General features: G+C 39.6%; 1 protein-coding gene and 1 long non-coding RNA gene across 4 annotated transcripts in view; one reads left to right on the forward strand and one right to left on the reverse strand.

Annotated features, from left to right (window-relative positions):
- Positions 1-22,364, reverse strand: part of GAB2 (GRB2 associated binding protein 2) — a 206,701-nt gene that overhangs the window by 124,199 nt on the left and 60,138 nt on the right. Inside the window, exon 1 of one of the 3 annotated variants that reach the window (XM_019036854.4) lies at positions 6,481-7,080. The exons of the other annotated variants lie outside the window; for them this stretch is intronic. The gene's annotated coding sequence lies outside the window, so the exon portion shown is untranslated. Of the gene's footprint in view, positions 1-6,480; positions 7,081-22,364 lie in introns of those variants that run through there. 3 annotated transcript variants of the gene reach the window in all.
- LOC129525613 (uncharacterized) overlaps positions 1-22,364 on the forward strand; it is a 51,522-nt gene that overhangs the window by 20,443 nt on the left and 8,715 nt on the right. The window lies entirely within an intron of this gene.

Consider the following 22,364-nt stretch of genomic DNA (forward strand, 5'->3'; position numbering starts at 1 on the left):
TTTTGCTTTGGTTGTCTGTGCTTGTGGAGTTATCACTTGCCATTTTTTTCTAGACCAATGTCCTGGAGATTTTCCCCAATCAGTTCTTGTAGGAGCTTCATAGTTAGAGGTTTTAGATTTAAGTCTTTAATTCATTTTGATTTGATTTTTGTATATGGTGAAAGATAGGGATCTAGTTTCATTCTTCTGCATACGGATATCCAGTTTTCCCAGCAACACTTATTGAAGAAACTGTCTTTCCTCCAGTGTGTGTTCTTGGCAGCTTTGTTGAAAATGAATTCACTGTAGGTATGTGAATTTGTTTCTGGGTTCTCTATTCTATTCCATTGGTCTATGTGTCTGTTTTTATGCCAGTACCATGCTGTTTCGGTGACTATAGCTCTGTAGTATAATTTGAAGTGGGTAATGTGATTCCTCAAGTTTTGTTCTTTTTGCTTGGGATAGCTTTGGTTATTCTGGGTCTTTTGTGATTCCATATAAATTTTAGAATTGTTCTATTTCTGTGAAGAATGTCATTGGTATTTTGACAGGGAATGCATTGAATCTACAGATTTGGGTAGTATGGACATTTTAACAATATTAATTCTTTCAACCCATGAGCATGGAATATCTTTCCATTTTCTGGTGCCCTCTTTAGTTTTTTTCATCAGTGTCTTATAGTTTTCATTACAGAGATCTTTCACTTTTTTAGTTAAATTAATTCCTAGGCATTTAATTTTATTTGTGGCTACTATAAATGGGATTACTTTTAAAAAAATTATTTTCCGGGTCGGGCATGGTGGCTCACACCTGCAATCCCAGTACTTTGGGAGGCGGATCACTGGAAGCCAGGAATTCAATACCAGCCTGGCTAACATGGTGAAATCCTATCTCTACTAAAAATACAAAAATTAGCTGGGCATAGTGGTGCATGCCTATAGTCCCAGCTACTGAGGAGGCTGAGGCAGGAGAATTGTTTGAACCTGGGAGGTGGAGGTTGCAGTGAGCCAAGATCGCACCACTGCACTCACTCCAGCCTGGGCGACAGAGCGAGACTGTCTCTCAAAACAAAAACAAAAACAAAAACAACAAAAAAAACAAAACAAGAATTATTTCCCAGATTGTTCACTGTTGACATATAGAAACGCTACTGATTTCTGTATGCTGATTTTGTATCCTGCAACTTTATTGAATTTATCAGTTGTAATAGTTGTTGTGTTTTTTTTTTTTTTTTTTTTGGTGAAGTCTTTAGGTTTTTCCAAATATGAGATCATATCATGAGCAAACAAGGATAATTTGACTTCCTTGGAGGAGGGATAATTAACGGGCACCTTAAATCTCTAAAACCTTGGTAAAGTGCTTTGTTTTATAAAATAGATAATAGTTAGAATTTTGTGTTTTGTCTATGGATGTCTACACATTATTTTAGACCCTGGAAATACAGGTGCCACAGCTGACATTTTATTTGCTAAATTTCAACAATAACCATCATCAAACAGTGAAAAATGAACAGGAATAAATAGCATGGGAACATTAAGTGGCCAAAGGGTATGAGAAAAATGTTAGGAAATTCTTGTTATCTGTGCAATTAGAAACAAAATAAACAAAAGAATTGAATTAATGACTTAAGAAGTGATATATATTGAACTAAAATATGTTAGCATCTAGTCATTTCTATTTCTAAAATATCATAGTAAAGAGAAGAAAAACCATTGTATTCAACTGCTCAGAAATCTGACTGTGAGTACTCCAGCATCTACTTACCTTTGACTATGGACTTCTGAAGACTATAGTACTAGCACTAGCAGGGAACAACATTCAAAGAACCTTGGACTGGGCAACTAGCCTTGCGATTAAATGCTTTTGCTCAATGTTCATCTAATACCTTTGGGTTCCAAGATCTCAACACATTCTTAGCATTTGGTCTCAGCAAAAGATCAGATAATCATTTGCTTCTCAGTGTAGATTTCAGTTAGTGGGTTTGATTTCCTCATCTAGTACTATTTGCCTCTTAAATCAAATGTCTAAAAAGAAATAAGGACAGGGCAAAAGGCAATATGCAAAAGGCACCAGAAGCTACTTTGCGGGGGTTTCCTTTTTGCTGTAGTCTCAGAAATGGCAGGGAGGGGTCAGAAGTTTTTGCCCTATTAGGAAGTAAGGCAGAATTCCCCACAGTGATGTCACAGACAAGACTTAGTTAAGGAGGGGCTAGAAAGTAATAAAAGAATGGAATGATATGTTTTCTCCCCTGACAACCCACACCGTTCTCTTAGAGGCGGGGAAAAGAGAAAGAAGGTGGAAGTTGGAGAAAGAATGGTAGAGTATTATGCAAAGAAAATAAAAGTCTTCCCTCATAGAAGAAGAAAGCATTATTCTAGTAACTTCCCATCCCTACCCTATCTCAAGTGCAGCTAATGGTGAGAAGTAGAAAATGTTTTGTCAATAAATGAATCACAAATGAGTTCCTCTGTATATTCCGTAAGACACATTCTGTGTAGATCCTGTAATTAAGGACTTCCAAACTTAGCTAAGAAGCCATGTACATTTTTAAAATATAAAGCAGCACAAATACAGCATTAAGTCAGAAGTAATATTAGGAGTTTAGAGGCATGAACAACTGCTGTAGCTCAGAGTGGTTTGAGAAAGCTTTGTAAGCAAAAGACCCGAGGCCAGGCCAGGTCAGTATGAAGGCCTGGACTACATTATCCTTCCCAGTTCATCTTCTTTCTTTGGCTCAGTCAGCAAGGAACTTCTAAACACATAAAAACAATACACCATCAAATGTCTCACAAAAGTACTCCATAAAGTATAAAATGTTAAGTATATTACCTGACTCTTCAGGAGAGCAGGATGAAGTGAATTATCTGTTACCATCACCATCATAAGAGCATTGAATGTTCAATGTTCAATTCAATGCCAGACACTGCACTGTTGGCTGGATAACATAATGCCTATTCACAATCCCTTTTCCTTGTTCGTCCTTAATTAGAGCGTCTAGGCAAACAGAATGTTTACTTTCCTGGTAACTGGAGGTATCCACATGTCACAGTCCTGAATAATAAGACATAAGTAGAAATCTTTTGGAGGTTCCTGGGAAAGCTTTTGATTCTCTTGCTACCATGAGGCTGAAAGCCAACACACTAGATGGCTGGCTGGGAAGACAGAAGAAGCATGCTTGATTGCAACACTGACTGTCTACACCAAAGGCAGGAACTGCTTATTCTAGACTTCTTGTAATGTGAGAAAAATCAACTATTTAACACACTATGCACTTTCTCTTACATAAACTGAAAATATTCCTGAGATAAATGCTTACCATGTGCGTGGCCAAGGTTATAAAGTAGGTAGGTGACAAAAACAGAATTCAATCCCATTTCTGACAGACCCAAAGCCCTGACCTTAACCAATACACTAACAAGGATACACACAGTGTCAAAAAACCCAGATCTCTTAATGACCAGTACTGTGGTTGTTCTGGTTTGAAGGACCAGTCATCCCATGATTGTCACAGCCATTCTCCTCATAAAACTTTACATTCTGGGTACACCTTAATAATATGTTCCAAAAACAATGACTCCAAATTTCACTGGGTTTTAGACTAAGGGCAACGAGACTGAATTCACTGATTCATACATACTGGTCATCTTCTCCTGATTCCCCGTACACCCCCACATTTTTTTTTTTTGAGACAGAATCTCACTCCGTTGCCCAGGCTGGAGTGCAGTGGCATGATCTCAGCTCACTACAACCTCCGCCTCCCAGGTTCAAGCAATTTTTGTGCGCCAACCTCCCGAGTAACTGGGATTATAGGCGTGTGTCACCACACCCAGCTAATTTTTTTTTTTATTTTTAGTAGAGATAGGGATTCGCCATGTTGGCCAGGCTGGTCTTGAACTCCTGGCCTCAACTGATCTACCTGTCTCGGCCTCCCAAAGTGCTGAGATTACAGGCATGAGCCACTGTGACCGGCCCTGATTCCTTTCATGACAAATCTATGACACTCTTCTTTCATTTTGAATTTCTTTCACACCTGAAATCCAGAAAAATATAACATTTGCCTAGCCAAACTTTCCCTGTTCTCTTTTCTTTTTTTGCATCCATTTGGGGTTTCAAGATGGTCACAAGTCAGTCCTGCCCTTGTTTTTCATACAATAGACAAGTGTCATTTCAACAGACTAAGCATCTGATAACACTTAAAAAATAAATAGCAGACTATATCTGGAGAGCCGCTTATGCCCTACAATACAACAAATTGGAAGATCATTCAGTAATATTTCAAAGCCCCACACAACACTGAGCTGATGGTGGCAGTGATCAACTGTTGACAGCTGTTAAGGTTCTCATGAAATGCACTCCTCATCTGTGGTTATGACTGGCCATTACACAGGAGGATTAATGGGGCTGCTTTTGACTGTCATGGAAAGTGTAAGATATGTTCTTTATGTAGATCCCTAAGAGCAAACATCCCCTCTACAGAGCTGATAGGTCACCTGCCTCAACCAATTAGCTAATTGTCTGAAATCACTCCTCATAGATCATGGAAAACTGTCTTGTGAATAAACTCTGTTCATACAGAAAGCAAGAGCCTTTTGTTTCCTTTTGAAGACCTTATTCAACTCTAAGGCCCCTTCCATCCACAAAATTCTAAATTCTACAAATGTGAACAATCAGCTCCAATGAATGAATCCTTCCAGCTTTATAGCGAATGAGTGCTTTTTTGACTACGGGTTGTTTTTCTTTTTAAAGAGAAAATTGTTTTTTAAATGTAGCTTCCTGACTGCACCAGGTGTGAAATGGTAAATAAAAGAACAAGCAGTTGTGTTGACCATCTTTGGTTGTTTCCTTCAAAGCTTACCAGACTGATGTCATTCTGGATGTTTTCTATTCTGCTTACCAAGCTCGGTTTTCCTAGAAAAAGTCTGCAGAATGACTGCCCTAATCCTAATCAAAACATACCATCATATTCTAAAAGCTCAGGGCTATCTGGGAGATTGGTAGCTAGCTCTCACTGAATAAAGAGGAGTGAGTAGCCCCTTTTTCGTGGATAAATTCTAGGAACTGGCAAGACAGTCTTCCTCTTTGGCCTCCTAGATGAACAAAGATGGGCTGAGAATCAATGATGTTGCCCTAAGTGACAAGATGCCTTTATTCACACTGTGCATACACCCTCTCATGGACCCTTTATTTTTCTGCTCCCAAATATAGTATTATTTTGTTCAGATTTCTACCCTTTCCTGTGTCATTCCTCCTATCACTTTGAAATCTTTCTTCAAAGGTCTAAAATTCCACAAATGAAGATGAACAAAGGGAAAGCCTATATCTGTCTCATCTGAGAACCCTGGAAAAGCTACACTGCTTATGTGAAGAGGAAAAAAAAAAAAAAAAAAAAAGATGGGCAGGAGTTTAGTAAGACTGGGGGAAGAGAGAAAAGGAAACTCCCCAGGAGAGGAAGAAAACAAAGTATTTACCACGTGACAGATACCATGCTAAGTACTTACACATAAATTCTCATCTATACCTCACAACAGATGACCCTAGGAAAGGGTGTATCTCTCAAAGCCTTTAACCAGTTTAAGAAATTTGCCCAAGGTAAATCTAGGTCTCAAACCCAGATCTGGCTCAAAATCATCTCTTTCCTCATCACAATGGTGAGCAGCCACATGGAAGCAGGAAGGGATAAGGCTCATTTAAGGAACAGTAAACCTCCCTCCCACCTCCCTACTACCATGCCCAAGATATTTTTCATCTTCAGCAACATTCAAAGATGCTCTTTCTTGATGCCTATAAAATGAAGTCAAGTTCATGTGCCTGGCATTAAAGGTGACTCCAGTTCAGCTAGAAGCTCCTGATTATATCTACTATCTTACTTTACCCTGTACCCCATGACTTTATTCTTGAGTCTATGGTTTCACATCTCTCATCCAATAAAGGAAGCATATGCTTTTATTGGATATATTCATTTATTCATTCAACATTTATTAAATGCCTATTATGTGTCATTTCTTCAATACACTTTTATTGAGCAATTGCTATGCTCTAGGCATATTGGTAATATTGGTAAATGGTAAATATCCGAGAATGACAACGAGATATATTTAGGGAATAAGTATAGAATACTAAATGCTGGTGTGACAGGAGATACCAATGTAATCCTCTTGAATAATCATTGCCTTTAGATGTGCTGAGCTGAATCACTAGTAGACCCTGGGATTAAGGCTTAGGTATAGTTTAAGTTCAACTCAAATATGTCATCAAATTGAGATGATGAAAGAAGCAACCATAATGATCCTGCACTAGGGTCATCAGCTCCAGGACTGCCAATGGTTTCTTAAAAGATATCATTTAATGCCTGTCCTCACGAATCTCAAGTAGTCAACAATTTCACTTTGGTTACACCTAATGTCACTCTTGGGGTCTTGTTTAAATGGTGACTCCTAAAGAACAAATATTCAGAACCTGCTAGGTACTTGCCCGCCATACTCTTTGTTTCACAAAACTCACCTTTTCATGATGATACCAAAGGTCTAATTCCCTCACTTGTCTCTCTATTGCTAGCCTCTCCTTTGTCTCAGTTACTCCTCTCTTCAGGGATCTTCTTCATCCCACCACTTCTCAAAATTTCTGATCCAAGTTATCATCTGAATGGCTAAGTGCAATGTTTAAAAATGCCTCAGAATCTCCACCAGCCTGTGTGGAAGGGAGACAAAGGCCAGTGTGTGTTGTGTTCCCCTCCCTATGGACAACAAACTGTGCCTAATGAATTCTGGCCAGAGCCAAAACAATGAAATTATTTATCTCCACCTCCCCTATTGATGCACAGCAGAAATAAATATAGGGATCACCACCTTCTGTGCAAATGCAAATAAGCATACTCGCAGAAACAAAAATTTCAACCTACAATTTCAGTTTTCCTCACCTTTTGCTTACACTCTAGTGAATGCTATCAACGGATCTGCCCTGAACCTACCCTCTGTGCCTCTTCTCAAGATCATTCTCACATCGCATTACCCCCAGCCTTACTCTCTGTTGAAATTAAACTCCTTCTTCAAGGCTTACCTTAAATGCCACCTCCTCTAGGCTGTTGTCCTTGATCTTTAAAATACAATACAAACCCTCCCTCCTCTAAACCCCTTCAACGCTTAGCACTTTTTTTTTTTTTTTTTTTTTGAGACGGAGTCTCGCTTTGTTGCCCAGGCTGGAGTGCAGTGGCACATCTTGGCTCACTGCAAGCTCCGCCTCCCGGTTTCACACCATTCTTCTGCCTCAGTCTCCCGAGTAGCTGCGACTATAGGCGCGATTTTTTGTATTTCTAGTAGAGACGGGGTTTCACCATGTTAGCCAGGATGGTCTCGATCTCCTGACCTCGTGATCCGCCAGCCTCGGCCTCCCAAAGTGCTGGGATTACAGGTGTGAACCACCGCGCCTGGCCTGCACTTCTTGTTAGATATCACAAAAAGACTTGTGTGGTAGCTTCTTTTTTTTGTAAATTGGTTTTGAGGCCAAGGTTCAGATCATTTAGACATCCTCCATAGTTCCTAGTACAGAACATGTATTTAGTACAAGTAGGAGGCTCTTAAGCACTTGCTGAAATAATAAAATACTACTTTCAATGAGCTTTCCCATACATTACTTCAGGGTATGATTATCCCAGTTTTACAAATAAAAGAGGCCCAGAAAAGTTTAGTGATTCAGAAAAGAGGCCAAATTTTCCACAGAAGCTGAGATACAAGACCCACATAAGGGGTTCAGATGTGAATGTAGGTACCCTTGAGTAACTGCTCCCACCTTTTATTGAATAACCCACTGAGAATATAAATTAGTTACTTTTTTGAGGAATCAACTTGTCAATATCTATATCAAGAGTCAAGAAATTCATAATCTGAACAGTTTATCTATTTCTAGAAAACCACCATGAGAAAATATCTAGAGATGTAGACTGACTTACACATGAAGATAACCACTGCACTGTTGTTAAAAATAGTGATGAGATGAGTAAAATCTTCTGCTTCCCTGTTGATAGACTGAAAATTCATTTTCCTCCCAAACCCCAAAGAAGTGGCAATGTAGTACAAGAAGGAATAATGTAATTAGGGGAGGGAAGGAGAGAGGGAGAGAGGGAGGGAGGGAGGGGGAGGGAGGAGAGGGAGACAGAAGGAGGGAGAGGGAGAAGGAGAGGGAGAGAGGAATAAGGGCAAAAAGACAGACTAGAAATTTTTAACTATTTTCAAAAGATGGAAATAGATGGGATTATATTGGTAAATGTACATTATTATAGACATACTACAATGCTGATGTATCATAATCCACCCAAAGAAGCCAGGTTCAGGACCATGGGGAAAGGCTGTATGCGGCAGCCACTGCTGCTTCTTGGGAATTACAGCAGCACTGTCAAATACAAATGTAGCGTGAGGCACATATGTGATTTTAAAATTTATAGTGGCCACATTTAAAATGTAAAAAGAAACAGGTGAAATTAATTTTAATATATTTTAGCCTAATATTTCTAAAATATTATTTCAATATATAATCAATATAAAAATAGTATACATATTTATCTTTACATTTGTACTAAGTCTTTAAAATCTAGTGTGTATTTGATACTTGCTGCACATCTCACTTCAAATAAGCCGGATTTCAAGTACTCAACAGACCGGGTAGCCAGAAGCTACCATACTGAATAGCACAGAATTAGACAACAAGGAGAGTAACGGCAGGAAGAGGAGGAGAAATCAAGGTGATGAGTTGAAGGACTGTCTATAGAACAGCTAGGCAAAACATTTTAGATATGCAAGGAGTTAGAAAGTTTAACTCCTGTGTACTCTTTCTGAACAAATTACCAGGGATGATTTACAGCAAAATTAAAAAGGGTTTTAAGAAGTAGGATGACATGGCATGTGAGAAAGATTTAACTCAGGATTTCAATGAAGGCCTTGAAATTAGAACAGGAACTCTGAGGACTTAGAGAAAAATGTGTCAAGATGAAAGTCATTTTCCTATAACAAACAGTATGATTAAGAAGCTAAGTGATCTTAGTCATAAGGTAATGGCAGATGCTGTTTTTCTTCAATCAGGAAAAAAATCTCCAATTAAGATAAAAAAGGCAATTAAAAATTCCAAGGTAAACAAAAAGCAAAGACAAGGTATAAATGCAAAGGAAAGACAATGTGGCAAGTGACGGAAAGAGAATCTATTTGATCTTGATGTTTGGAATATTCTCTTTTAAATATTGCAGGCTTAATATCATCAAACTTTATTTTTGTCTTATGGGTCAAATTATGAAACTCAGCTATGCTGTGAATATTTACATGACTATAGTGTTGCAAAGAATATTCATTGTTTAATTCTTAGAAACAATCACAAACAAAACCTAAGATATTTCATAGATCTAACTGTAAATGTTATTCGTCTACACAGTGAACACTTCTAAGAGAAAAAAAATTAATTCCTTCATCTTACTTGTTGGACAGTCAAAATATCCTGTATACAGTTATAGAGGGAAAAACAGAATTTTAGGCATAAGACAAGTCTGCCTAAAGGCTTTAATGATTCAACAATATCCTGTTTTTTTAAAAAAATCTAGGAAGACAAAGGGTCCAATGTCTTGGTGGCACAAAAGTGGTTTAATGAGTGAGTCACACTGCAGCCATTAAATTATCCTCAAATTTTATAATAAGCATTTTTAAGCTTATAACATTAAGTGAAATAAACTGTACCCAGGCTGGGTGCTGTGGCACATGCCTGTAATCCTGGCACAGGAGGGAGGGAGGGAGGCGGGTGAATCACTTGAGCTTAGGAGTTCAAGACCAGCCCGCGCAACATGGCAAAACCCCGTCTCTACTAAAAATACAAAAATTAGCTAGGTGTGGTGGCACGCACCTATAGTCCCAGCTACTTCGAAGCTGAGGTAGGAGGATTCCTTGAGCTCAGGAGGCGGAGGTTGCAGTGAGTCAAGTATCGCACCATTGACTCCAGCCTGAGCAATGGGAATGAAATCCTGTCTCAAAAACAAAAAACTGTACCCAAAATTGTAGAGACAATATGAAGACTGGGCAAATAGATGAAACTAGAGCTATATTTATCTGTTAGAGTTATATAATCACCTGGCTTTAGAAAGGCATCCTGCAAAGGTTTAGGAATTTAGTTGAGAAGACAAAAGTGGTAAAAGGAAGTCAGGTATAAGTGCTTCTAGTTGGTACTAACTCTGATCTGTCTCTCTGTAGCTAACTCCTATTCCTCAACACACACATTTTGTAATTCATTAAATATTCAAAGGTTCAGATTCTCAAGGCTACCTGAATAATTTAGGGTGGCCTCAGCACCATTAAACTGTGCAGAATAGTCAAGGGAGAGGCTTCTTAGAAGAACTACGTACACCTTGAGCTGCATCTCAAAGAATGTACCAGTTTGAAAATGTTAATTTGAGAGTCCACAGAATTTTTAGTAGGCAAAAAGGAGGCAGAGGCCAGCACCCCAGACTGAAATGCAAAGAAAATTCTCATGGAACAGAGGAAAATGACGCCAGCTGGAAGGCACGGTAACCAGAAGATAGTGGGAGACACCGACTGTCCTCATCCTACCAGCTGACACAAAGATTGGTGTTTCTCAGGGCTCTGTTTCCCAAGACAGAGGTATAACTCTCCCAAATTTGTTATCAGAGTTTCCCAGTCTCTCCTACCAATTTATATTTGATCCTCTCCGTATTAGACAAACTGTCTTTTCTCCTCCACTCTTTTCCTAAGTCGCACTGTTGCCCGTAAGATAAATTTCTCACTAGCAAATAATTGCATCACAGAGAATAGAGTTTGCTTACAGAGACTCAGGACAATCAACTCGACAGCTGTAAAAAATTAAAAATAACTTTAAAAATAACAGGCAGAATGACTACAATTCTTCACCCTTCATGTCTGGACTTTGAAATCAAACTGCCCGGATTAGCCAAAGTGAAAGGAATAAATCTGTTAAGGCACCTTAAATAGGGCTCCGTATTCAAAACATACCCTTTATAAGCTTCCAACACCCCCTTATTCAGACTTTTTATGAGTATCATCTCACATCCTTACTCTTCAGAAAGAGATCTAATAAAAGAACAGGAGGAAATAATATAAGCACACACATGTGCTAGAAACTGTGTAACAAACCCATAAAGTACTTGTTATTCCCATTTTACAGAATAGGAAATCGAACTTCATAGAGACTGGGTGATTTGCTAGCTATGTAAATACTGGAGCTGGGATTCAAATGTAGGTACTTCTCACTTTAAAGCTCCATATTCTTCCCACCTACATCATGCTGCCTGAGAAGAGAAGAGAAGAGAAGAGAAAGGAGAATTTACCAAATCTACATTAATGAGAACCTAGAACAGAGAGGTATGGGCTGTTCTGTTTACATCCCCTCCATATATATATATATACACACATATATATATATACGTATATATATATATATATATATATATTTTTTTTTTTTAGGAAAAGAAACAAAATATTCCTGCTAGGTAAGACTCAGAGACTCTTTCAAGATGACTGAAGTGAATAGCCTCAAATAGACCTTTCTTTTTAGAGGGGAGCATTAAGTATCAGAGCCAGGGGAGCTCTCTCATGATTCTGTCATGGCTCAAGGAAAATTTTAAGAAAAATGCTGTTTACCTAGTATGACCAGAGCATCTAAGAGAATCCAGAAGGAGTGGTGAGGCAGAGAAAGGGAGGGAAAGCAGACTGACTCACTATTTGTTTTCCAAAAATAAAAAATCAAACCAAACACAGCGGGACTGAACCATCCAGCTGGGTGATCTAAGGATTAACTGTCCATGTGGCCAAATGTTTAATTTAATCTTTCTGATGGACCAGCTACAAAAGAGAAAAAGAGCTCAGTATAAGACTTCTTATCAAGAGGGCACCAAAAAAGCTGTATTTAAAGCTTTTGAGATACAGACCTAAGCAAATGGCTTGATATGAAACCCCTGGTTCTAGTTCCCAACATCCTTGCTGTGGCCAATTTCATAAGGTTGGGTTTGGAGATATGAATGTCTTCCGAGTGTCAACTACCATCTCACATTTTTATATCCTCCTCATAGGGTACAGCTGGGCGTTTTTATATGGATCCAAACTGATGTTGAAAACAATGCCAACATAATAAGGTAGAAAGAACATGGGCTTTGGAGTTGGGCAATCATGGACTTGAGCCTTGGTTGTACGATTTGAACAAGTTAATACTTCTGAGACTTCCTTTCTTCATCATTAAAATAAGGATAATTATCTTAGAACATTTATTTCTTGAGAAATAAAGTTCCTGATACATAATAGACACTTAAAAGATAATCCCCATATTAACCCTTGCTTCACACCATATACAAACATTAACTTGAACTGGATTATAGACCTAAATGTAAAAGCTAAAACAACTCCTACAAGAAAACATAGGAGAAAAATCTTTGTGACCTTTAAGTAAACAAAAAGCATAAATCATAAAAGAAAAACTGAAAACGAAGCTTCATCAAAATTCAAAGCTTTTGTTCCTCAAATGATACAATTAAGAGAAGGAAAGGGCATGACACAAACTGGGAGAACATACAGTTGAACCTTGAACAACATGGGGGTTAGGGGCATGGCTCCCTCCCATGCAGTCAAAAATCCACGTACAACTTTTGACTCCCCTGAAACTTAACTACTATAAACAGTGGAATAACACATACTTAGTATGTTATATATTATATATTGCATTTTTACAGTAAAGATAGAGAAAAAAATCATAAGGAAGATTAAAATGTATTTAGTATTGATTAAGTGGAAGTGGATCATCATAAAGGTCTTTATCTTCATCTTGACATTGAGTAGGCTGAGGAGAAAGAGGAAAAGAAGAGGTTAGACTTGCTGTCTCAGCAGTGACAGAAGCAGAAGAGGTAGAAGGGGAGGAAGGGGAGGCAGGAGAGGCAAGCACACTCAGTGTCACTTTTACTGAAAAGAATCCAAGTATAAATGGACCCATGCAGTTCAAGCCCATTTTGTTCAAGGATCAGTTGTATTCACATGTTTTCACAGATTGAAGGAAATGTTTAATATATTTCTATCTTACAAAGAACTGGTATCCAGATCATAAAAGGAACTTGTACAACTCAGTAAGAAGATACATGACACAATTTTTTAAATGGGCAAAAGATCTGAACAGATACTAGACAAAAGAAGATAGTATACAAAATGCCAGTTGGCACATGGTGCTCAACATCACTAGACATCAGGGAAACAAATGAAAACCACAATGAATACCATGACCTATAAATCCATTAGAATGACTAAAATTAAAAAGGCTGATCACACTAAGTGCTTCTGAGATTGTAAAGCAACTGGAAATCACATACACTGTTGACAGGAAAGTAAAACAATACAGTTTGGAAGTTTCTCAAAAAGTTTAACACATATCTACCATATGACTGAGCCATTCAACTGCTGGGTATACCTGGGAGAAATGAAAATGTATGCTCCACAGAAAGATTTGCAAGTGAATGTTCGTATCAGCTTTATTTAAAAGAGCCAGAAACAAGAACCCAATGCCCATCAATAGGTGGTATATCCACACAATGGAATACTACTCAGCAATAACACGGATACATGCAACAACATGGACACATCCAGAAATCACTATGCTGAGTGAAATAAGCTGCACAAAAAGTGTACATACTGTACTCCTATAAAATGCAAACTAATTTAGAGTGACAAAGAACAGAGGAGTGCTTGCCTGGGGCTAAGGGCAAAGGAAGGGACAGACTGCAAAGGGGCAAGAGGAATCTTTTGGGGATGATGCCAATGTTCTACATCTTCAATGTAGTACTTGTTTCATGAGTACGGACAGACACCTATCAGACTCATTAAATGTACACAGATATAGTTCACTGTGTGTAGATTATCCTTTGAAGTTGATAAGGAAAAAAAGTAATTTCCTTTGCCACTCCCGCTGCCACTGGAATCAAGTTAGCAAGCTACTACCTCCCATATCTCACGATCACTGGGAAAACAGGAAGCTGTATAGAAGTTGGTGAGAAAATGAGTGGTATTGCAAAAAACATTTGATGATTAATGAGGTGTCTGGTACTAAGTTACAAATCATCTTACTTAATTCTAACACTTTCGATGAGGTAGGCACTATTATCTCTATTACAGATGAGACAACAGGCTCAGAAAGTTTAAAGAACTCATTGAAAGTCACCCCGATGGTAAATGGTAGATTTGGATTCAACAATGTATGCTGGCATCAGACCAGATAAACTTACCTTCGAATGCTATTATTCCCTACAGTGCTTAGGGCATCCTCAGAAAGGAAAAGCCCTGATAGCCTAGGGACAAGAAGAGCTCCTAGAGATTTCCTTCATCAGGACTGAGAAATCCTCTCAAGTAAGGGAGTTTTTTTTCTTTTTAAAATTTTTTTTTAAGTCGGGGAGTTTTAGCAGCCTTTTTCAAAGCAGCTTGGGAGAGTGGGAGGTGGGGTACACCTCTGCTTCTGGAGCAGAGGAGAATCCTCTCACTTGGCTCCAGCATTTGCTGGTATTTTGTTAACTTTTGGTTCTTCCATGTTCACCCACCCACTGGTTTCCCAGAGTAAAAATGCCAAAATATCTTGGCTGAACAGGCGAATGGATCACAGATGACAGAGGTAAAAAAAAAGAAAAAAAAAAAAAAAAGAAACTCAAGAGGTTCTGTAATATGCTTCTTTTTAAAGGTAAAAGCAAATTGCACACCTCCTCATTCTTATTCTCTTTGAGTTGTCTGCCTTGTGAAACATTCTGTTGTCTATATTTTCATTCATCACATTGAAAAAGTTAGGCAAATGGGTCATGCTGAAAGTTTAAGTAAATTTACTGTCTTCCTATTTCAGACCAGCTGTAGTCCATCTCCCCTGAAGCCTGGCCAACAGATCAAGGAGAACATGGCTTGAGCTGCAAAAACAGACCAGAGAGAGAAACCCTGGGAAACTAGGCTCTAGGGGGTAGCTCAGGAGGGGAACCCACACTGCAAAGGGAAAGTAAAGAGGCCTGGGTGCCGGGATTAACTCTAATCATCCGTGAGACTCTGGCAAGACATGCTCTCCCGCAGAACCTCCAAAGACTGGAGTGATCAGGTTTTTCAACTTTTAACAAAGGCCCAGCATTTCTAACCAAATATAATCTCCCTAAACCCTCAGTTTCTCATGCACTTCCTCTTTGAGGATTGCTCTGCTGCCTGTTTATTCCTCAGAAACCAAGTTTCACTTTCTGAAATCTGTTATAAAGCCAGGCGACTTTTCATTGTTACACTATAAATTATGATACCAAATAAAAACTTCTAAAAAGTATATACAAAGATAATCTGAAATTCAGCCATAAGCCTGAGTGTGTGTCATTGAGAGTTAGGAACTAAATGCTCTAAAACAAACTGTGATGTTTTCTGGTTGTTCCTCATTTCCATTCCTGACTTGGCCTGAACTGCAATTTTACTAAAACTCCTTTGCTTCCCCTTCACACACGTTAAGAATTCACCACAGGAACATGTGCTTTTGTGCTCATTGAACTAAAGCCTCCTCCCCAAACTATGCTCTGCCAAGTTGTTTCCGGTAAGCAACTTTGGAAAATAAAAATTCCCTAGACATTTTGAACAGTGGTTTGAGAGGAAGACACACAACCCGGCAGGGGAACTGAAACATTCCCCCTTGTGTCCACTTCTGTCCTGGGAGGATGGGGGAAGGAAGTCGTGGAAGAAGCTCTTTAGAGGAAACACACTCACAGGACTTTTGCTGCAAACAATTGGGTACTGTATCCAGCTGTTGACCGAGGCAACTGTCAGCTCAAAACCATGCAGAGAACGATGGAGCCAGAGTTCCTTCTCCTAAAATAGGACAGGACTACACTTCTGTTTCACATGTCATAGCCTAGTACCTGTATTCTAGCCCTTGAGCCCATTCTCAGTATTAGAAGGGGCCTTCGGCATCATTTACCCAGTGGCCTTTTTTTTTTAATAAGTGGAATTATTTATTTCTATATACAAGATTTCGTATAGAAGCATAACATAGAAGTAAAAGCAGAACTGCTCTAGGGGGCAGGGGAGGCAGGCAGAGAGCTCTGCCAGCTGAGCTGCTGTCATCCCTTTCATCAGGCACCTCTGGATTCCCAGGTGGCCCTGGGTCTTTGTTTATAAGGTCTTTGTTGATTCTCAGCCTGGGATTCATGGTACTTGTGGAGAGTACAGATGAACACACAAATGACCATGCCCTTCATTTGATTCAGTAGAGGGGTGGTATGAGCTTTCATTCTCACATCTTCTCCTTCAATAATCTCATTAACTCCCAGTGCTTCATTTACCATTTCTACGTGAAATAGTCTCACATTGTACATTTTTAGACACTATCTCCCTACTGAAAGCCAAGCATCTAAAGCATACTGCTGGGAGAAGACAAGCAGGGAGCTAGGTACGTAGATAGGGAACTGGAAGTCTGGCAGCAGAATTCCAAGTGTTTGGCCCCCAAATCCAGGACCAGGACTCTAATTCCAAGGAGACTGGTGAGAGAAAAGAATAATGGGAGTCTTTAAAGAATCAAAGTACAAAAACTTGTACTTTGACAGGGACTTGACCAAAAGGAACCAAGCAAGAGCCAATTCTGAAAAGAATTGGGGGGCCAGGTCGGGTGCAGTGGCTCACACCTGTAATACCAGCACTTTGGGAGGCCGAAGTGGAAGGATCACTTGAGGTCAGGAGTTCAAGACCAGCTGGGCAGCATGGTGAAACCCCGCCTCTACTAAAAATACAAAAAATTAGCCAAGTGTGATGGTGGGCACCTTTAATCCCAGATACTCGGGAGGCTGAGGCAGGAGAATCACTTGAATCCGGGAGGCGGAGGCTGCAGTAAGCCGAGATCGCGCCATTGCACTCCAGCCTGGGCAACAGGACCGAGACTCCGTCTCAAACAAACAAACAAAAACACACAAACACACAAAACAACTGGGGGCCAAAGTCAGACGGGGACTAGCTTTAAGGCTGACTTGATGCCGACTCCCAGAAGCCTAGATCAGGCTCTTAAATCTCATACCACGTCATCCCCGTTACATGCAGGATGACTTCACAGAACCCGTCATAAGGCACGAGAGGACAGAGCTCAGCAGGGCTTCACAGCTCGGCGTGTCTGTGCCCTGCTTGCCTAGCAAGTTGAAAGCATGTGATAAGCTGAAAAGATGCAGACCAGACACTCCTAACACTTTTTGGGTCACTCACTGAGAGACCAAATAGCCATTTCTCCCTTCACCCTTGTTACAGAATTCATATTTTGTTCAGAGGACTGGTGGAGATCTGATGGTATCAGGGAAGGTAAATCCCCTCCCTTTGCTGAATCAAAAGCAATTGTACAAATCCCATTCCTCATTGCTGGGAATGATCTAGAGGTGGGCATGTGACCTATTCCTAGCCAAAAAAACATAAGGGGTTTTCTGAGGGAAAGTGCCTGATTTTCCTGGTGACATGCTTGAGCCACTGAAAGAATGCTGAAACTTCCAGCCTCTTACTTTGCTAAATGAATATCAAAGTCCTTGTGATTTAAGTCACTATTAGTCAGATTCTCTGTTAACTGCAGCTAAAAGTTCTCCTGACCTGCTGACCCACTTGATAATCAGATTAAAACTGTGAGTCCTATATCCTGCAACCTCTATTATATGGGTACATAGAGTATTTTGCCTATAATTTTTTAAGGTTCACAGACTTCAGATCAAGAATCCTTATGCAAGACCAGTAGTTCTGAAAAAGTGGTCCCCATACCAGCAGCATGAGCATCATCTAGGAGCTTGTTACACGTGTAGCTTCTCCAGCCCTACCCCGGATCTACTGAATCAGAACCTCTGGGAATGGGAGCCAGGAGTGGTGGCATGCACCTGTAATCCCAGCACTTTGGGAGGCTGAGGTGGGCGGATCACTTGAGATCAGGAGTTGCAGACCAGCCTGGCCAACATGGTGAAACCTCGTCTGTACTAAAAACACAAAAATTAGCTAGGCATTGTGGTGTGTACCTGTAATCCCAGCTACTCGGGAGACTGAGGCAGGAGAATCACTTGAACCCAGAAAGCTGAGGTTGCAGTGAGCAGAGATTGTGCCACTGCACTCCAGCCTGGGTAAAAGAGTGAGACTTTGTCTCAAATAAAAAGAAACACTGGGAGAAACTGGGGATGGGGCCCAACAATGTATATTTTACAGACTAATGATACGATTCATGATAAAATCTGAGGACCACTGCTTTGAGCCCAGCATTATTCAATAGAACTTCCTGTGATAATAGAAATGTTTACATCTGTGCTGTCCAGTATGGTTTCCACTAGCAACATATGTCTACTGAGCACTTGTGGCTAGTACAACTCAGAAACTGAATTTTTAATTTTACTTGGTTTTAATTTATTAAAATTTAAATAACTGCCTATGGCTAATGACTACCGTATTGGACAGTGCAGCTCTAGATAACTTGGTTTTAATTTATTAAAATTTAAATAACTGCCTATGGCTAATGACTACTGTATTGGACAGTGCAGCTCTAGATAAACATAAGGTATTTTATATTATCAGATAGCTCCTGGTACTGAACTACAAAATAAAGAAGTGGTTCTCAAACTTCAGTATGCATCAGAATCACTGGAAAGCTTGGTAAAACACAGACTGAAGGCTCCCAGCCTAGAATTTGTGATTCAGTAGCTCTGGCTTGGGGGCCTGAGAATTTGCATTTCTAAGGGGATCTTACATGATGTTGGTGCTGTTGGTCCAGGGATGGCACTTTGAGAACTACTGAAATAAGGAAAACTTGCTGTCTTCCTATAACCTGTACCTTGGGCCCAGCAGGTGCTTATTACTGAAAGAATGATGGCTACCCTCTAATAAAGGAACACTTTTGGAAGTGTCTACTGTGTTCCAGAGACCATGATTACCTCCTCATAATCATCAGGTGGCAGGCTGTACGTTTTGAAAGAGATTCACAGAAAGGTTTGCTCAAGGCACTCAAGTCTTATTGCTTACTTCTCTGTATTTTAAAGTATTAATTCATAAATTGTTTAGGTCTAGGCAAGTTTGTGAAAGAATATGTGATATTAGTACAGACCATATGTACTGTACTGTATCATATCATATGTATTGTATCATATATGACATATATATTATATATATACATACAGAATTGCTGAAAACTAAAAAGTTCAGGAGTTAAAAAGGCTTTTGACACTGCAATCGTGGCATGAACGACAATAGGACTGGTCATCTGGAGTGGGGGCTAGGCTTTCTCTAACACCACAAAGGAAATCATCTATGCCAAAGACCTGGTCTGGACAGCAATACAGCTTTCAAGCATTAATGGGAAAGGCAAGAATCAAGGACAAACACACAGGGGACTTTTCTGAAGGTCAAAAAAGCAACAATAAATACCAAACCCAGAAAAGCTTTTAAATCTGACCTTTTCCTATGCTGAAGCCATTCGCCTTCCAGCATCTTCAATCTAATAGACTGAAGTGGGCTGAAATGGCTCTTAGGAGAGAACTGGGGCTAGTCTTTTCCTTAATGCTGCCTCTTCACCACTACTCAAGCAGCAGCAGCATTACTGGTAATTACATCATTATACCATAATGGAACACATGCGGTGCAAGTGAAACAGCCTGGCGGCTCCCCAGTTGAGGAGAGGAGAAGAAAAGGACTCCACTTTCACTGTTCAATTTCTATTAACTCTCTAGGTTCTGGCTTATTTTCAAAGGCAAACCACCTTTATGACATTTCACAATCTTAAAACAGAGACCACAGAGGTGGAGCTTACTTAAAGATCAGGAGTGAAGTTAATGCATTAGTGTAATAGAGATCCTCCACGGGAATAGGGATTAGGAGATGTGGGTCCAGTTCTGGCTTTGCTAAAAGCACTTTATGTGACTTGAGGGAAACCATATTTACATCTTTTAGGTTTCAGTTTCCTCATCTATAAAGAACAGCAAAGTTTCTGGGCAGGGGATCCCAAAACGTCCCTGTGGGCAATTTGAGATTGGCACGAATGATCACAAGAGCTCTCCCACCCAACTCTAACCTTCTGTTATCAAAAAAGATTCCATGAACAGGAGAGACAGGAGTGAAATAGTATTTGGAAGGCCAACTCTATTTGATCTTCACCAGTTAACCAGATGAGAATTCGTGCCTCTACTCTGACCCATGTATCAGTGTCAGGTCATCTTTATCAACATCCACAGCAACACTTCAAGAGACCAAGCTCAGGGTGGGCATGATGGCGCATGCCTGTAATCCCAGTGCTTTAAGAGGCTGAGACAGTAACATCACTTGAGCCCAGGAGTCCGAGGCTATAGTGAGCTATGATTGCACCACCGCTCTTCAGCCTGGGCAACAGAGAGAGACCCTGTCTCACTTAAAAAAAAAAAAAAAAAAAAAAGACCAAGCTCAGAACTCGTTAAATGATCACAGGTCTTCTCAGAGAGAGAAAGTACACAGAAATACCAAGTATACTGAGATTAAAATGAGGCAACTGAGGTTCTTGATGTCACAAACTCCTTATAGGACCCTGGCTGGGTCAGTCACTTAACCTTAGCCAACTCATCTTTAAGACACAGTGGCTGGGTGTGGTGGCTCGTGGCTCATGCCTGTAATCCCAGCCCTTTGGAAGGCCGAGGCAGGTGGATCACTTGAGGTCAGGAGTTCAAGACCAGACTGGCCAACATGGTGAAAGCCCATCTCTAATAAAAATACAAAAATTAGCTGGGTGTGGTGGTGTGTGCCTGTAATCCCAGCTACTCAGGAGGCTGAAGCAGGAGAATCACTGGAACCTGGGAAGTGGTGGTTGCAGTAAGCCAAGATCATGTTACTGCACTCCAGCCTGGGTGAAAGAGCAAGACTCCATCTCAAAAAAAAGAAAAAAAAAAAAAAAAAAAGACACAGTGGTGGAGGGGGTGATGTTTAGAAATTAGACCCCTTCAGCTCAAGCAGTTTATGATTTTGTTATCTCTGTACAAGTTTCAAATGCTACTACTGGATATTGGGGCACTTGATGGTGAGAGGTTAGTACTAACAACATGGTAACAATGCCAAATCCTGCAAGACAGAAATGTTTATGTTTTCTTATAGTATTCTTAAGGTTTTCTCACATGCAAGGAAAAAAATATTACCTATAGCAGACCTCAAGAATCAAAACATGCAAAACTACATATTAATTGTTTCATACCTCAGAATCTTCCCTTTTTAGCATCCCAAAAGAAAGTCAAATTATGTTCTTTCTGGTTGTCTTCTGGTCCACCTATAGTAGGTATAAGACTTTGGTTTTGAGCAATTAAGTTAGCCTAGATACCATGAATGACACTCCCAAAGAAAACAATTTAAAAGCTAAATAAAATATTCTTAAATATTAATTTTGAAAATGAGTCATGCTGTCAAGAAGTAAGGAATCTGTAGAGAACAAAAGTTAAATGAAAGCAGGTGGAAGCAACCTGAATATTCACTGACAAAGAGTGGATTAAAAAAATGTGGTTTATACATACAATGCAATATGATTTCAGCCTTAAAAGGAATGGCATTCTGAAATGTTACAATATGGATGAATTTTGAAGACTTATGCTAAGTGAAATAAGCTGGTCACAAAAGGACAAATACTGTATGATCCCATTTATATAACATACCTAGAGTCAAATTCATAAGGACAAAAAGTAGAACATTGGTTGCCAGGGATTAGGGGTTGGTGAGTAGGGGGTAATAGGGAGTTACTGTTTAATGGGTACACAGTTCCAGTTTTGTAAGATGAGAAGTTCTGGAGACGGATGGTGGTGATGGTCATGCAACAATGTGAATGTATTTAATGCCACTGAATTGTTCACTTCAAAATAATTTTGATGTTATGTATGTTTCATTCACCACAATAAAAAAAATAAGTGAAAGCAGAAATTCTGGAAAGAAAGAGAGCACTAAAACCATTTTTTGCCCTGAGGTTATTTATGTAACAAACATTAGTGACAATTGTGATGACTGTTTCAAGTGTGGGCAATACATCTGCAGCACTGAAAGGAACCATAAAAAAACTGACCTGTCTTGACCACTAGAAAAGAAGTAATGTCTTTTGGTTCCAAAAGCAATGGCAACAAAAGCCAAAATTGACAAATGGGATCTAATTAAACTAAAGAGCTTCTGTACAGCAAAAGACACTACCATCAGAATGAACAGGCAACCTACAGAATGGGAGAAAATTTTTGCAATCTACTCATCTGACAAAGGGCTAATATCCAGAATCTACAAAGAACTCAAACAAATTTACAAGAAAAAAACAAACAACCCCATCAAAAACTGGGCAAAGGATACGAACAGACACTTCTCAAAAGAAGATATTTACACAGCCAACAGACACTTCTCAAAAGATGAAATTTA

The sequence above is a fragment of the Gorilla gorilla genome, chromosome 9, assembly GCF_029281585.2.
Source record: "Gorilla gorilla gorilla isolate KB3781 chromosome 9, NHGRI_mGorGor1-v2.1_pri, whole genome shotgun sequence".
NCBI classification, from domain to species: Eukaryota; Metazoa; Chordata; class Mammalia; order Primates; family Hominidae; genus Gorilla; species Gorilla gorilla.